Source organism: Pteropus vampyrus, unplaced genomic scaffold, assembly GCF_000151845.1.
Source record: "Pteropus vampyrus isolate Shadow unplaced genomic scaffold, Pvam_2.0 Scaffold10, whole genome shotgun sequence".
Taxonomy (NCBI): Eukaryota; Metazoa; Chordata; class Mammalia; order Chiroptera; family Pteropodidae; genus Pteropus; species Pteropus vampyrus.
In genome coordinates, this window is record NW_011888791.1 from 3,668,409 (window position 1) to 3,685,203 (window position 16,795).

Genomic DNA, 16,795 nt, shown 5'->3' on the forward strand with positions numbered 1-16,795 from the left:
TCACTCGCAGCCTCCCCATCAGTTACTTCCTTCAGGGGCAGGGGCAACCCCGCAGGGAGATCTGCTCTTCACCAGGTCAATAACAGCCCATTAGAAAGCCTCTGTTTAATAAACTATCAATGTTGAATTATTGAAAGAATAGGAAAGTGCCATGAAAAGTCAGGTCAACAGGAATAGGGAGGGAATGGACGATAAAAGAATATTAATTGAATGTCCATGATCAAGACATTCTCTTGGGTGTACTGTATGGTTTTATAGCAATCTCACAATAACCCAAGTCCTCTCATTTTACAGAGGAGGAAATGGACTCAGAGGGGTTTATTGACTGCCAGGGATAAACAGCCATTAAGTGAAGTCTAACCTAGATCAGGCTGACTCTTTCCATGGCACCATGCTGCCCCCAGAGAAGTTGGGATGAAGGAGATGGACTGGGAGAAGCTGAAGAATTGGAGGGCAAAGCAGGAGAAGCTAAGGCATGTCAGGTTAAGGGAAGGAGGGTGGGGAGGGGAGAGGCCAGGGGGCTGAGGTGGGGTGAACTGGCAACTCTGATTCTTAAGAGTACTTCAGTTTCTCTCACAACCTTAGTGTTCTTCTCACAATTTTTACCAGCCTTTGTACCATGAAGCTGATCCTTGGGGACAGGAAAACTAGTAGTGAGAGAGAAACTGAGCAACGTCTATTTTCCTTGCATCCATTCCATGCTGCTCTTCCCAACTGGCTTAGCCAGTCCGTGCTTGCTGCTCTTGGCTAAAAATGTCCTTCCAGACACTGGGAGAACTTTCACGATGCTCATGTGGGAACAGAAAGACAAGGAAAAGTAGACCCAAGGTGTCAGGGTCCCTTAACCGGACATTGAAATCTATGTTTCTGAAGTCTTCAGAAGTATCAGATTCACTTTACCAAAAACTTTCACTGTTCACATGACCCCTTGAGGTACTCTGCTAGGGAGTGACAGGTGGCACAGCAACCTCTCTTGTAAGCCCCTGGCTGCTCTGGGATCCAGGTCGGCAGCTGTCAGGAAAATTAGCCAGGCAACTGTGCATCCTCCTCCTGGGACCCTAGTCCTGTAATCCCAGAGGAAAAACCTCTATATTGAAGGCTTTGCTGGCTGCATACATGAAGGACAGGGAACAAATCCGGAAGGCATGGAAGGCTGTCTCCCTGTCCTCAGAAAGCTCCTTCAAGAGAACTCTCAGTTTCCCCACCCTGTGTAGCATGGAGAGTTTACCCACAGTATATGCTCCATAAACATTGGTTGAATGCCTGAGCAAATACATAATGACCATTTAATAACCTGATTCCTCAACTAGATTAGTCAGCTTGGGCCACCATAACCAAACATCGTAGATTGAGTGGCCCAAACCACAGAAGTTTATTTTCCCATAGTTCTGGAGGCTGGAAGCCCAAGATCGGGGTGCTGGCATGGTCAGGGTCTGGTGAAAACTCTCCTCCTGACTTGCAGACAGCCCTTTCTCAATGCAGAGTGATGCGTATGCATAGAGAGAGAAAGGCCCCTCTCTTTCTCTTTTTATAAGGCCACAGACCTAGCAGATTAGGGCCCCACTCTATGATCTCATTTAATCTTAATTACCTCCTAAAGACATTATCTCCAGATGCAGTCAGTTGGGGGTTAGGGCTTCAACATACAAATTTGCAGGAACACAATTTAGTCTGTAACACTGACTAAGGAAGGATTTTAATAATGATGTCATCAAATCCTTCAGCATTTACCATTTCTCTCTAGCATACCTAGCAAAGGCATCACCTTCCTTGCTCCACTGAGAACCCCTTAAAGGGTAGTTTTGCTCCCTTAAGGCTGCCATGACCAAGATAGGCCTCTGCAGAGCCTATTGGGAAGGTACTGTTTTCATGGCCGGTGGTAGGAGCCTGCAGTGCTCAACAGACTTCCTGCAGAAGAAGGGCCTGTAAGAGATTGGAGAGGCGTGGGTCCCCCTGGGCTGCGGGGAGAATGCTGCCTGAGAGCCCAGGCTTCTCATGTTCTGCCACTCTGCTGTGAGGCCTTGAGCCCACTCCCTTCTCTGGACTTTGATTCTGCCATCCATAAAATGAGGGGGTGGAACAATGATTTTTAAGAATGTCCCACTAGTCCTGCTTTACCTATTCCTAGGGGAAAGCAGATTCAGGGAGTCCAAAGTAAATCAGGAGTTAAGCTAATGAAGAATCCCAGCTTCGCTCCTAATGGCTGAGACATTTTGGGCAAATGGCAATCTCTGAATTTCTCTTTCTCCATCTAGATATTGGGATTATAACAATTACCTCCTTCGTGGGCTTTCCAGCATCACTGTGATAGATTGATTGCGTTAAGGGGCCAAGATTCTTCACCCTTCCCTGTACCTCTGGCCTTTGCCTGTGACTTTGTAATTCCTCTCACTATAAAGTAATGAAGTCTATTCCCATCTTCGATTCAGAGTTAGGCCATGTCACTTGCTTTGGCTAATGGCACGTTAGCAAATGTGAGGCAAGCAGAAGCTTGGAAAACCATTCAAAGGGTTGGATTTGCTTGCTTTTGCACTCCGCCATCACCATGAGAATATTTCTGGGCTAACCTGGTGAAGGATAAGTATGTGGAGTGGAGCCGAGTTGCCCCACTTGTTCCAGTGAGGCCAACCAAGATCAACCAGCAGCCAGTCTACCTCCAGAACTTTAAAGAGCTCAGCCAAAGCCAGAAGGAGCTCCCAGCTGACTTGTTAAGTCAAGGAGCTAAACAAATGCTTATGGTTTAAAGCCACTGACTTTGGGATGGTTTGTTACACAGTATTATTTTGGCAATCAACAACTGACACAATCACAAAATAGCACACGATAGGTGCCCAACGTGTGTTTATTTACTCCATCCTTCTACCCACCCCCATACCTTCAGATGCAGACTTAGTTCTCCTAGAGATTGTTGGGAGACGATTGTGGTCTCAGTGGATTTTAAGCTTCACTCTCATTGTTACTCCCACTTCAGATTGATTACAGACGCTGACTGCTCAATTTTGATTAAATACTAAATCATAAGCTGCTTACAAAATGCCTGCAAAAAGCTGACATTTATGAAGTCCAATAAACTACTTGTAAGAACAGGAGTGCTAGATTGGAAGAAAAAAAATAAAATCTTCATCCAAACAAACATCAGTTGACAGCAGACAGATGGTCAGAATCCCTTACTTGTAAACTAGAAAAATTAAGATTTGGCAAGGGTTGTCTGAAAATAACGAGCAAACATCAAAGTTTCCCCTTTCTATGCTGGTGTTTTTCTGGGCCTGACTTCAATATTTTCACAGGCTACTGCACGGAAAAGGTGTTGCAGGCCTCCGCGTTGCTGGCAAGGAAATGCTAAGAAATACCAGCAACGATTTATAGGAAGCAAGGCTGCCAACATCCCAAAGAGTGAGCGTTTAGCAGCCAGCAACTGCACATTCCCATAAATCCCCATAACTCAGCATCAGCCCTTCTCTTAATCTGCTGAGGTGTGAGAGAAAGGGAAGACAGAATTTTCTAACTCGATTTTCCACTCGGATCAGCTTTCACGGGGGTAACTGTGAGTTAATCTTATGGGGCCAGCAGCGATCTTAATAGAAATGGAATCCAGCCTTGAAACCACAGGGCAGGCTCTCCTCACCTTTGTTAAATCAAAGAATGAGGGTGCTAAGAGGGGCTTTGGCTCAGGCACAAATAAGCCCCGTAGGTTCAGGAGAGACACAGGCTTTGGCTGCCTGGTTCTCATTTCTTCCTGACCTCTCCATGACCTCCGAAGGGCTCAGAAAGTGAGCATGTGCACTGATGAGGTGGGGGTGTGCTTGTTTGGCTCTGCACAGAGATGGTCAACTGACATCGCTCCACAGATGGCCTGTGTGCTGCCCCTTGGTCACATTGCCCCTGCTGCCTCAGTTACAGCTTGTGCACAAGCCCGTGACCTCACGAATCACAGAATTTGGGGCCCCTGCTAGGAGAGCAGCAGTGCCCTGTGGTAGGAAGATTGTGGACCTTGAACTTGGAAACCAGACCCAACCACCTCTGCTCCCTCCTAGCTTCGTGGGCAACCTTTAGCCACACAAAGCTTCAGGTTCTCCATGCTCCAGCTGGGGGAAATCATGTCTACCTTATGAAGGATGGCGGGGACAGGATGAGAAAGGACAAAACTCAGAAGCAGATGATTGCAATGTGCAGTGAGGGCAGTGAGGGCAGTGATTAGTATATACCCAGGGCATTATGAGAACACAGAGGATACCTGGCCCAATCTGCAGTGGTTGGAGTGTGCAGGAAAGACTTCCTGGAGAAAGCGATGTCTGAGTCAAGTCTTAAAAGTCAAATAGGAGTTAACCAGCAGGAAAGAATAGGGAAGGACATTCCAAAAAGAAAAGACCAGGTGAGCGAATTATTGCCAATTGGCTTCTGTTTAAACCCTTTCAGTGACTCACAACCTGTTGAAGAGCTCATTCTAGTTAAGATATCTCCAGCTATTGGAAGATCCTTTTTTATAGTTTCTCTATGGCTTCTGCCTATTGGCCCTATTCCTCATACAGGGTATATGTTGAAGGCAGCTCTTATATCAGACATTGCTTGTGCATCAGGGAGCGGAGTCTGCACCATGCTGGCTCCTTTCCTCACCTATCATGGCCCTGAAGATGCTCAATGAGCCCATCTGGAAAATAAGTCACCTTGGGATTGGAGCTGAACTTTAGAGTGGAGGGCTCAGCTCAGGGTGGAGGGTCTGGCTCAGCTCTGCCTCCAAGGGCCCAACAAATCTGCAGTCTGAAGTCCCCGCTGGCAAACAGTCTGGGACCTCTTTAAGTTGATGGCCAGGTGGAAGAGAGGCAGTGAGAGAGAGTGCCTCACCCTAACCTTTACGGTCCAGCATCCAGCTGAGCTATTGGGAAGGCCTCAGGCAGTGTCCCCTTGGTGGGCTAACCATGTTGGAGTTAACACATGACAAGCATTTAGAGGCATACCTGGCCCACGGGAAGGGTTTACAAGTGTTTACTATTGCTATTATTACCTCTCAGAGATGTAGGAGGCAAAACTGTGTGACTTAAGGGCACTCTAAACAATGGTCAGCTCTAAATTGTCTCTCCCACCTGTCTACTACAGACCGAACTCCACTATGAGTTGTCCCTTTGTACAACCCAAATAACCAATATCCCCATTAGAGCCTACTTAGTCCCTCAGATTCCTCCCTCACACAATGAAAATAATAATGCCTCACTCATAGTGCTTAACTCCTGTGCCAATGAGATGAGTTACTCAATATAAAAAACACTTAGAAGAGTGCCTGGCATGTAGCACCATATATAGAGTATTATTATTCATTCCAGGTACTCAATAAATGAATGTCGAAAAAAATTTCAGTGTGTGATAGCTCAGAGGGAGCCCTATGATTTGCTTTTTTATCATGTACATAAAAAACACAGTGAAATATAGTTCTATAGAAAAACAGTTTGTCTTCACCTCACACTATTCATACCTTAGTTCCAACTTAATGGTCACTAGAATCAATTGCTCTTCTTCGCTTTCCCTGAGAGTTGCCCATTGTTGCTAAAAGCGATGAAATGAGAGAGCACTGTTTGGAGCCAGGTGCCTTCCAGCGGAATCCCAGCTCCACCGGGACTCTAGGCTCTGCCCCTCCCACAGCCTTGTCAGCCTCCTGTGTGAAGCGACAACTCGTGGACATAGGCACAATAATATTTAAACACTTATATACTGCAATTCACCTTCTGAATCCCTCAGTAATGTTTCCTAATTAATCACCCTGTGTACTGCATTTTAAATTAATTAAATTAAAAGTAATTAAATCCAGGAAATTGAAATTAGTCTAATTAGATTAGAGGCACATCCAGTGACTGTGGTGAGGGGTGCCATGTAAATTGGCCAATTTCAGTGTAGAAAAGATAAACTCAGATTATAGATAGGCTGTTAGACGGGAGAGGCCAGCCTTATAGAGAATGATCGAGGTCAATGCTATAATGTTATCAATGAGAATAACAGTGACAACAGTGGCAAGTGTTGCCTTCAGGAGGGCTTCTCTAGGCCAAGCTCGCCTAGTTAGTGCCCACAAAATCCCTCTGAAATAGGTGCTGTTATCCCTGCTTGAAAGATGGGAAAACAGAAGCTGTGCTGGGTGAAGGAACAAGGTAGAGACTCTCGGAGTTTGACCCCAGAGACCCCTCCCTCCCACCCCTCTCCAGCCAGTTTTCCTAATGTATGTGTAGAATTGACTCCATGGACTGGACAAAGAAGCATGTGGAATGGTGACCATCACATACACCAGCCAGCACAGTCTGGTACAGTCTAGCACAGCAGTCCCCTCAGATTTTCATCCTCCTGTGAGTCACATCCCCACCAAACTCAAGGGTGGTCTAGACCAGACTTGGCTGTCAAGAACTGCGGGGTGTCCAAGCTAACAAGTTAGCTCACTATACTTTCACAATGCTTGCAGAAGACACAAAACTCCTGGGTCAGAGACAAAGGATTTCATTACTCACAGAAATAGCAGAGCCAGAAGAGCAAAATTTTTTTGCCTCAGTTCCGCAAGCCCCAAATCCCACAACGTAACACAGAAAGGACCAGATAACACCTGCACACATGCAGTGGGTTGCGTTACAAGAGAGAAACCCCAGGTTTAGGGAAGATGAATCTTTTATAAGGATTCTGGCTTCTGCTCCACATTCTTAAAAAGATAGGAATAAAAGCAGGCAGTGTCTCTGCTCACTAAACATGCAAAACTTACAAAAGCCCATGGGGAATTGTCCCCCAACAATGTCTACCCCTTGTTTTTAGTCTCAGATTCTGGCAAATTTTCCCTTGAGTGCACCATTATGCCAGCCACTCTGATTAATTTAACTGACATAGAGACCAAATCTGTTCGGTTATTCTCATGCACAATTTAACTTAGGCAGCTAACTACCAGCGGGTCTCTCCAAGCAGCAAGATGAGACCAACCTGCGTACTGATATCAGCCATGCCCTCCCCAGAGTCCTGGACCCATTTGAACAGAGAGGCTTAAACTATCAGGGTCTACCTGAGAAAACCAGTGGGACTCAGCCTTATGTTTCTGTACTGACCTTTCCACATGGCTTAAGGAGGTAATCCAGGTAGAGAAGAATGTGTTAGGGACAGCACAGACCTCCAGTCTGCCAAGAAAAAGCGTGTGGCAATTCCATGATCTATAACAACCCTAGTCAGTGAGCTGAGGCTGTCATGGTGCCTTTCAGTCCCCAGGGTGAGGTGAGGTCAGCTAAAGTAGGGGACAAATTTTCATGTGCCACCTTTTCAAACTGGATGACCCCCATTATAGGTATAACTGCTCACAGGGTGCACAAATAATGAGTCAGTTATCTATCTAGGAAGCTCCCCCAAGTAGCTGCAGTCCTCTGGGAGCTCAGTGATCTACTAATGGTATTTGCTTAGACACCTGAAGGTCTCTTATCATGACTCCTAAGGTGCAGGTCACCGTGTTTTCAGGAGGGAGACAAGTTAATGTCTGGCTGCCCGCCCCCTCCTCAAGAAGTATATTTTTGGGGGTGCATATGGATCCTCTAGAAAGAAAGTAATCTTTGCAATTGTTGGGGTCCGAGCAGGACCTGCATCTGTCAGGGGGCCCCACAATGTGCGGTAAGCCTCCCAGCTCAGTTGGAATAACTGAGCCTAGTCTAGTCCCTGATTTTGAAGAGACTGCCTGATGGCAGCCTGATCACCTTGTTCTGAGTCCACACCCCTACTTGGGTGACGTTCCCCTGCCCCGCAGAATGATTGAACCACAACTATGAGAATGAGGGTAGGAAAGAGATCAAGAGGTGCTCACAGGTGTATTGTCGGGGGGGTGCAGGAGCTGGGGCCATCCCTGCTGCTCCTGTAGACTTCTCAGAAAGGTTGAGGGGAATGGGGACCAAATCATGGTCAGAGATGGCTGGCAGGGGATGGCAAACCCAGCAGTCCATTAAGTTTAAGGCACTCGGCAGTTCAGGAAAACAGGATATTTTCTTTTGTGAGGAAGTCTCCAGGGGTGGCTCTGAAAGATAAATCTCATTAATGTCCCTCTCTCTCTCATACCTCTGAGGACAAATCAGGGCTGGGGTTGTTGCCCTCTCTCCACTGACATTCTAGTAGATAAGGATCACCATTTGTCCAATAATCCACTCATACTCAGACCTTTAATTCAGAAGGTTCAGGTGCAAAAGTGACAAGAGCATTTTCATAAAACATGCAGAGACCCACTCTTTCCCCCACTTTGGCCCACCTCGGCCACCGTAGGTGAAGTTGGTGAGCTGTGTCCTCCTCCCGGTGGTCACCATCTTAACACTCTAATATCATGACGACCCAAAAAGAGAATCCAAGCAGCCGAAGCAGAGTTAAGTTTAAATTCCTAGGCACCTCTTTGGCTGCCCTGGAATGGCTTCTGGGAAAGAAAGACACATCAGGCTCAGGAATGCTCAAGATCACATCCTGCGTTTCCAAAATAGATCTGAATAATCCCCCACGCCACCCCTTCCACCCTGACCATTACTCAGGAAGCAGCCAAGGAGAAGGGATTGCTTTCTAGGTCAGCAGCATTCAGTGACCAAACTGCTTGACCAACACGCATGCACCAGGGGGAGGTGAGGGAGGCACAGTCAGCAAGAGAAGCAGGAAGAGAGGGAGGGAGACAAGAGGAGAGACCTAGATCTGGCACAGTCACATGCAACAAATTCATCTCTCATATTCCCATTTACATCTACATTCACGTTACTTCCCAGTTTTCCCCGAAACAGCAGGAGGAAACTCACTTTATGGACCTAAAGATCCATTTTGATCATTTCAGCAGCACAAAGGATAAGTCTGCACTAAAGATGAAAGTCCCCACCTATATCAAGAGAGGAATCATTTGCTGTTTTGAGATGACAGTTTTTTCATCTTCTACCTGTCATGGTCAAGCCTCTCCCCAGCCCTCCCCAGTCTTGTCAGCATGCCGCTCATTTGAAACAGCTCTACAGGGGCCCCAAACAGCACAAGTGAACTTCCCCAGTGGCTGCTTAAATGTGACGCAAAGGTACATTTTAGACTTCCCAGAGATAAAGATGCGTTGCATATCCTTCAAGGAAGCCTCCATGATATTAATTTTTATAGCTGAATTGATGATAAGAATGAGGCAACAGAAAAAAAAGAAAAGAAAATGAGACTGCATTCCCAGCCAATCCTTGCACTGCTGATGATGCAAATTAAAAGCAATATTTTACGACAACTTGGTGCAGGCGTCCAGGTGTGCTGGTCTTTTAGGCCCCACTTGGGCAAAGGGATAGTATCTTCCTACCTGCGTCCCCTCTGCCAAATGCTTAGCTTGGTGCAAGCACACTGGTGGTTAGAACCAGGGGCCTCAGTTAGTAATGAAGGCCCGCGGTACCTGTCTTTGAAGATGCCAATCAGACATTACTGGGAGCAGGATGGAGCAGCCAAGAGAAATGTGCCGCATCTCTGTGAGTTCCTAACCAACAATTAGCCTGACCTTTTTCTCAGAAACAATACCAACTGCAACTTGCACTGCTGCTTTGCCTAATTTGCTTCACTGCTGGGGGGAAAATAAGTCCTGAAGAGGAATAAAAGCAGCTGGTTTCTTTCGACCATCAAAGGCAGAACTAGATGCTGCATGGTGATCTTCAAGGCAAGTCAAAATTAACTTCAAATTACCAAGAGTTGACTCCCTCCTGCTTCGCTCTCATGCTCTCTTTCTCTCTCTCTGCCTTTAGCCCGACTCTGCTCACAAAGCAGAACTGTTCCCAGCCTCCCTGTGCTCTGCTTTGAAGCCAGCCCATGTTTTCCCACATCACCCCTTCACCCCTACGGGCAGCCATTTCCATGCGCCCCCACACACAAATGAATCAATGAACCAACCGTTTGCTTTTTCCAAGAAGAAGCTAGTGTTCCGAGGCGCCAGTGTGGGCTTCCCAGACAAGAGGTCACCTCTGGTATGTGGCGGCTGGAGATTGTAATACATCATCATCCAGGTAGGGTGGGCCCTACAGGCCTGCTGGAGCACAGCAAGTTATTCCTGAGTGCTTCCCAGCTGGAGAACGAAATGATGAGGAAAAAAGAGGAGAAGCAGAATTGTGCTGGAGAGATGGATCTGATGGCCCATTATTTCAGTGATGCTCGTTTAGAGCCCACAGTTCTTCTGGAGCTGGTTCCAAGACAACCTCCTACAGGAAGTCTTCTCTCACTGCTTCTGCCCCCGGAGCTCACTTGCTCCTCTTCCTGGGGATTCAGCCTCACTGCCTGCCTACCCGCTTGGTTCCAGGCGCACTCAGTCTGCTGTCTATTAGCAGCTCTGTGTGTGTGAGAACCCCAAACAGCCTGATAGAACTTGGGGTCCCAATGAGTGTTGTCTTATCCGCCTTTTCCTCTGCCCCATCCCCACTCCTAATAGTGAGCTCCATGACAAAAGGGACCCTATCACACTTCAGTGTCCCCAATACCTAGCCTAAGTCCTTTGATGCCTTAATCACAGTCAGACACCAATAACTACCTGTAAATTGGACATGGTTTCCTTCAAGCACTGCAAGAGCTTGTTTTTCTCCGTTAATGACTGAAGAAAACACATATTAAGAATGTTTCCAACCTCATTTCTGTCTCTACTTGCCCCAAGCATGTAGACCGAGGAACCAAATTTCCCTTTAGCATTAGACCAAAGGGCTGGGCAGTTTCCAGTGCAATTAAAATTCAGTAATAAGGGGGCTTCTCTTTTCCACTTGCTAGCTGACTCACTCGGAGGAACTAGGCCAAGTTGTACTCTCCCGAGTTCCCCTTACTCAATGCTCAGTTTGGCTGTGCTGTAGCCAGGTCAATGAGGTCCCCAGACAGCTCCGGGCTCCTGAAAATAGACCACGTGAGAACTTTCCTCCAAAGAAGACACCACACTGCCAGATCACCAGATAGTGTTGTGGAAGGGAGCTTTGATCAGTTGCAAACATCCCTCAGGCTGTGAGAGGTGGGGCTGGCCCTTTAAATTCCTACTGATATCTCCAGTAGGAATTTAACTAGGATGGTCAGGGGAGGCCTAACTAAGGAAGTGACATTTGAGCTGAGGCTTGAATGACAAGACCATGCCACGGCAGGTTCTATGGATGGTCATTCCAGGCAGAGGGAACAGCTACTGCGAAGGCTCTGGGGCAAGAAAGAGCTTGACATGCTCAAGGAATCAAGAGAAAGCCAGTGTGGCTAGAATATGGTGGGCCAGGGAACCTCAGAGGTTAAGAAGGAGACAGGGACTAATTGTGTGAGGCCTTGCATCCCATGGTAAGGAGTTCAGACTTTAAGTCTTAATGTTCAGCAAGAATCAATTAAAGGGTTTTACTTAGGAAAGTGATATTTTGAGGTCATTCTGGCCACAGTTAGAAAATGGATGGCAGGACAACCAGGGTGGGAACAGAAAGACCTGTTGACCAAGAAAGCCTTGATGGCTTGGTCAGAGTGACGAGGCTGGAGGAAAGTGGACAGATTCAGGATACATGTTAGAAGTATAACCAGTAAACCCTGCCGATGGATTGCGGTGTGGGGAGGGGAGAAAAGGGAAGCATCAAGGATATCGCCTATGATTTTGTCTTGAGCAACAGGTTTGGATATCAGTTGCTACTTCCTGGGATGGGGAAGAGTTGGGAGATTTATTAATTTTTTAAAAATTATTTATTATTATTATTATATTTATTTATTTATTTTTGGTGAGGCAACCCTTGGTTGACCTCACAGATTGCAGGGACCTTGTCAGCTTACGATCCCTTAATTTTTATGCCTACAGCACCCAGTCTTCCTAGGTGGTCCCCTATCCAAGTACTAAGCAGGTCCGACCCTGCTTAGCTTCTGATATCAGACAGGATCGGTATTGTTCAGGGTGGCATGGCCGTAGACTGGGAGATTTATAGGCAAGGCTTTTAGCTTAGTGTAGGTGATCAACAGGCGGTAGCTATCATCACCTCATCACTACTGTAGTGTATGCTATGGTGCTCTGCTCTCTTCAGAGCCAACACACCCATCCTCCAGCTGACAGGAAGCTCAAAGCTCGTCCCCCATCAGAACCTGCCTTAGACCACAGCAAACTGATCTCCCAAGGTTACACCTCCCTGCAAGGGAGTCCATGGCCAGTGACTAGCTGGTGTGTGGATACAAGGCTCAGCTCTCTTACCTCAATTGGAGACCATTCAGAAGGGCCATCCCAGCTCCAGAGCTCCTTGTAGGATGGCCGAGGCCTCAATCACAGCTGCATTGTAGGTCAGCTTCTCCCTCTGCCCAGTCAGCCTCCTCACATTCAGAGTCTCTCCTGAATACTCCCCAGCTTCTCACACGACCTGCCTCAGAGTCAGGTATCTAATCTAAGACAACTATTATTGGCTTCATTATCATTATTACTACATCATTTCTAGGATCCCATCCAATGTGAAAACTCTACTATGAAAAATTCTGAAATAGCCTCTCTAACTTTTCTGATACCTCCTATCTGAAGACTCCCAACACCCAGTCTCTTGAAAAAAGCTTCCTAGGTTTGCTGAGAAAATGTTTGTATTTTCTATGCCTTTGTTGGAAGCACACGTGTTAATTCAGATCCTGGGTGCCATGCTGAGAAGAGGCCGGTACCCAGCGAGCTATGAGATGCCAGGGATCTTGATAAACCATCCTGAACCCCTGGCCCCCATGGAGGGAGGGAAATAGGAGAACCACAGTACCTACTGATAGCCCTCTTTTGTATTCAGGGGAAATCATCTCTACACGTACTTCTGCAGTCACACGTATACTATATTTGTAAGAAACGTGTTTTCATCTGCACATTCATGCACGCAAACATGTATGTATTTGTTGTCCACATGTAACAGAACACACTATATGCCAATAGTGGAACAGATGCAGGGCTGCTAGACATGACTATACAGGTTATGTCCTGTACAAGTGTTTCTGGCCGAGAGGATACGTTAGGGGCTAAAATCTAACCCATATTTTCCTGCCCAGCTGGTATGGTGTGCATCCTCCTAAAGGCACCTTTTTCTAATTCTCCTCACCAGGCCATGCTTACCGGCACAGGACCAATTCTGCCCAGAGCGAGTGCTGCTTTCTAATTTGCACAAAGGCTGCAAATAAACAGAAACAAGGTGTCTTGGTGATAACACGCTTGTCTCTCAGCACCGAATCCGCCTCTACTTCTTACTTTGTGATGCTGGGAAGGAACTCTGCAAATCACATTTCCTCTTCACCACATTTCACTTCACCGGGTTCCCTCCTCCCCTTATCACTGGGAGGACAATGGCAGACAGGAGGAGAGAATCCATTTGCTTCCTATTCTTGGCAGCATCATCCCAGCCATACATTTCACCCAGCAGCCACAGCCACGGCCACAGTTCATTCACCCCCTTTCGTCATACTCTCAGAACCATCCGCAACACATTTCCCTCAGAGACATCAGCACCGGTAGGCCAGCGCCCCCTTCTCCGAGTTTGAGGGCCCAGCTCTGCAGTTTCTTCTCCAAGCTTCTGGGTTCTAACAACCCAGATCTCTTTCTTCGTTCTCTCTCACCCAAACTCCCATCCCAAGGGAGGTAGCTGCTTTTTGGAATTACTATCTCTGTGTGTTCTTGGCGACCACTTTCTGCCTTTCTAGTCCTCCAACCCTTTAAATCAATTCTCTATATTAAAATTTCTGTTAAAACAACTTGCACGGGCTCTGTTTTCTGATGGACTGTAGTGGATGCCATAGGTAAAAGTAACCTTCATCTCTTTTGAGCCAATTGCTGTCAAAGAGCCCCATGTGGCTTTAGATATTCGTTTATTCATTCAACAAACATTTGTTTATACTATAATCCCTATATAATATATATGTAATGAAAAATTTCATTTTATATATATACACACTTACATATATAAATACTGTTTATACATTTTGGGATATGCATAGAACATAATTAGAAGATACACAAAAAGTAGATGACTGCGATTCACTCTGGGAATTAGGAATTGGAGGTATTAGATGGGCAAGAATATTTTCCATTCTTTCTGCCTTCCGAGCCTTCTGAGTTTTTTACAACAAGCCACTGCTTCGCTTATATTTTGAAAAACGGGTTAATATTCACACACTCAGTGCCATCTGACTGCCAGGCAGCAGGGAAGCCCCATAGACACACAGAGGTTTTGCCCTCAGCAATCGCTCCCTGCTCAGCCCAGGCTGACACCAGAGACCAGCAGTGCCCCAAACTGGGTTTCCCCTTCTCTTCATCTAAAGAGTCTAGGTCCAACTTTTGGTTGCACCCCTGAATGCAACCCCAAAACCTCATCACTCCATGGTGTATGAGAATTATTAACCTCAACCCCAGTACAAGGGATGGGCCCGATTATTCCAAATTAATTGGAGTGATCCTAAACCCACTGCCATGAGGTTGGTTCAGTTAAGGTAAACCAATCAGCTGGAAATCCTGGACTTTTGTTTGATGACTATTAGAAGTGGCACTCTCTTTCCAGGTGTGATGATCAAAAGATTCAATAATTTCTCCAGGTCAGGCTCTGACCTACTGGAACCAATGCAGGCTCGAATCAGAACAAACCTAGCTCTAAGCAATAAGTTTGGTAATTATTCTTAAGGCTGGAAATAGCCCTGCCTCTCTCTCCTTGGCTGTGAAGCATGTGCTCACAGTAGCTACTGGCAGCCCTTTTGTGAACATGAGGCAAGCCACCCTGAAGATTAAAAGGATATCCAGAGGAGGGCTGAATCAAGGGCCCTCATCAGACTATGTCAAGGCCTATACTCCTTTATTATTTAACTCTATTTGTGTGAGGTTTCTATACATTGTGGCTGATGGTTTGGTTGGTTGGTTGGTTGGTTGGTTGGTTGGTTTTTGCATCCCCTCATCTATTTCCTTACTTTGCACATGGTTAAACTGAGGTCCAGAGCAGGAAATGGGCCCATCCAATCCCTTGCAGGACCAGGATCCCAATCTTTTGTTTGTCAAATGAGTGAGCTTCTAATAAACCATAAAACTTCTTATACCACACTGCTGGCAGCAACAGGGACTTAATAAATGTTTGTTGAATGAATTAATTACTGAATGTGAATGATCAGAGGGAAATGCTGGCAGGGGCACAGGATAAGCAAGGGTTTGGAGGGAGGGAGAGATGATGCAGAGGGAAATAATGAGGAGAAACGCCCAAGAGTTTATTCTATTTCAGTCACATGGACACATTTGCAGTACAAAAGGCTTTATTAAACTCCAGGCTTTCTGTGGATAAATCTCCACTTGCCACTATGTCCAGAAACAATAAATTTCCAAAGCACAGAAAGCTTTTTGAAGTTTATTATAAAAATAACTAAAAGGGCTCTACAAAGATCTTAGAGTGTCAAATCCAGTCAGGGACTTGTGGTTGGAAAGGGGGCTTCCAGAGCTCCCGTACTATGCCCCAGTTCTCCTCAGAACAAGGGGATTTGAAAGGCTTTCATGGGGCAATTAGAAAATGTAGCCCATCTCACCTAAGAATTCTCATGCACTGAAGAAGTGCAGAGCCCCTTCCGGTGGCTGAGAGTGCAGGGTGGCCTGTCACAGCACCCTAGGTTTACGTCTGCCCCTCAAAGGCTTGCAGTGTCTGGCGAGAGAACTTATTCTTTCCAGAACCTCAGTTTTCTTTGTATGTAAAGTAGAAATAATGCAGGACTATAGTTTATCTTAAGGCTGGATGTTTCAACATTCAGAAACGTTGGATTTTACAAGAGTTATATGGTGCATAACAGTATGTTATATAACACCCAGTGGGCCTGAGGAACACCCTGTAATCAAACACATCAATATATTTGTAGGGAAACACACAAATATTTACAGTAAATGGGGTAATTAAGACCATAAGTAACTTCACATCACTTTAGTCCAGGACTTGCCACGAAGTGAGTTATGAAAACCTTTGGTTGTCAGAGGATTTGGATCTTTGGAATTGGGTGTAAGGGATTGAGACGTGAGACACCACTTACTTTATCAAGCTGTCGGAGAACTGAATGAGGTAAGTTCCCCAACCAGCACCCAGGGGCTAAATTCCCATCAGGTAATAACAGGTAAGGCAAGCTCATTATCAATGACAACTTCAGGCTGGCTTCCTCTGTCTCACACCAGATGTGTTTCCAGGAGTTCCCCAGGCTTCCTGGAAGCCCAATTGGACCTCTTCAGAGCCCCAAGGGAACAATGTGCTTATATGTATAGGTTCTAGGTAGCTGTTTCTGAGAAAGACAGCCCAGCTCTCCCACCCTGAAAGGCCTGGCTCAGCCACTGCCCCCTCGAGCTCTCAGTGAACCTTAGGGGTAGGGTGGAGGTGATCGCAAACAGTATGGAAGAGTAAGCCACTGGCTCTGCTATCTGCCTCTTATCTGCTCCCTGGCCACCATGGACCGGAAAGAAAAGAAGCCTCCTAAAAAGCACTGGCAATGTTCCAGGCACTGCCCTCCCCACTTTCCCGTAGCCAATGGCATTGGCGGTGCTGAGAGGAGAGAGAGCGCTCAGCTCTAGTCCCAGCGGCTAGAATTATCTATGTTTTAATTTCTCACAATCTGATAGGTAGTAAAGCAACTTTCGCTCTGCTGCTTTAATTTACACATCCCTGTTTCCTATTCAAGTTGAGCATCTTTTCTACACATCTAAGTTAATTAGCTGTTGTCAGCGGCTCTCCCTTCAGCGGCCCCAACCCCGTGCTTTCCCTGTGGACATGTAGCCTCTGCAGGAGTGTGGGGCCAGCTGGAGTACAGCAGATCTCTCCCTCCACTGTTTTGCACGCTATGCTTCTCTTCATCCAGCCTGATGACTGGGTACTGG

The 16,795-nt window shown here is 46.4% G+C and overlaps 1 pseudogene; it reads right to left on the reverse strand.

The window, feature by feature from the left end:
* Positions 1–11,758: 11,758 nt before the first annotated feature.
* On the reverse strand, positions 11,759–11,877 carry LOC111730997 (annotated as a pseudogene).
* Between the last annotated feature and the right edge of the window lie 4,918 nt (positions 11,878–16,795).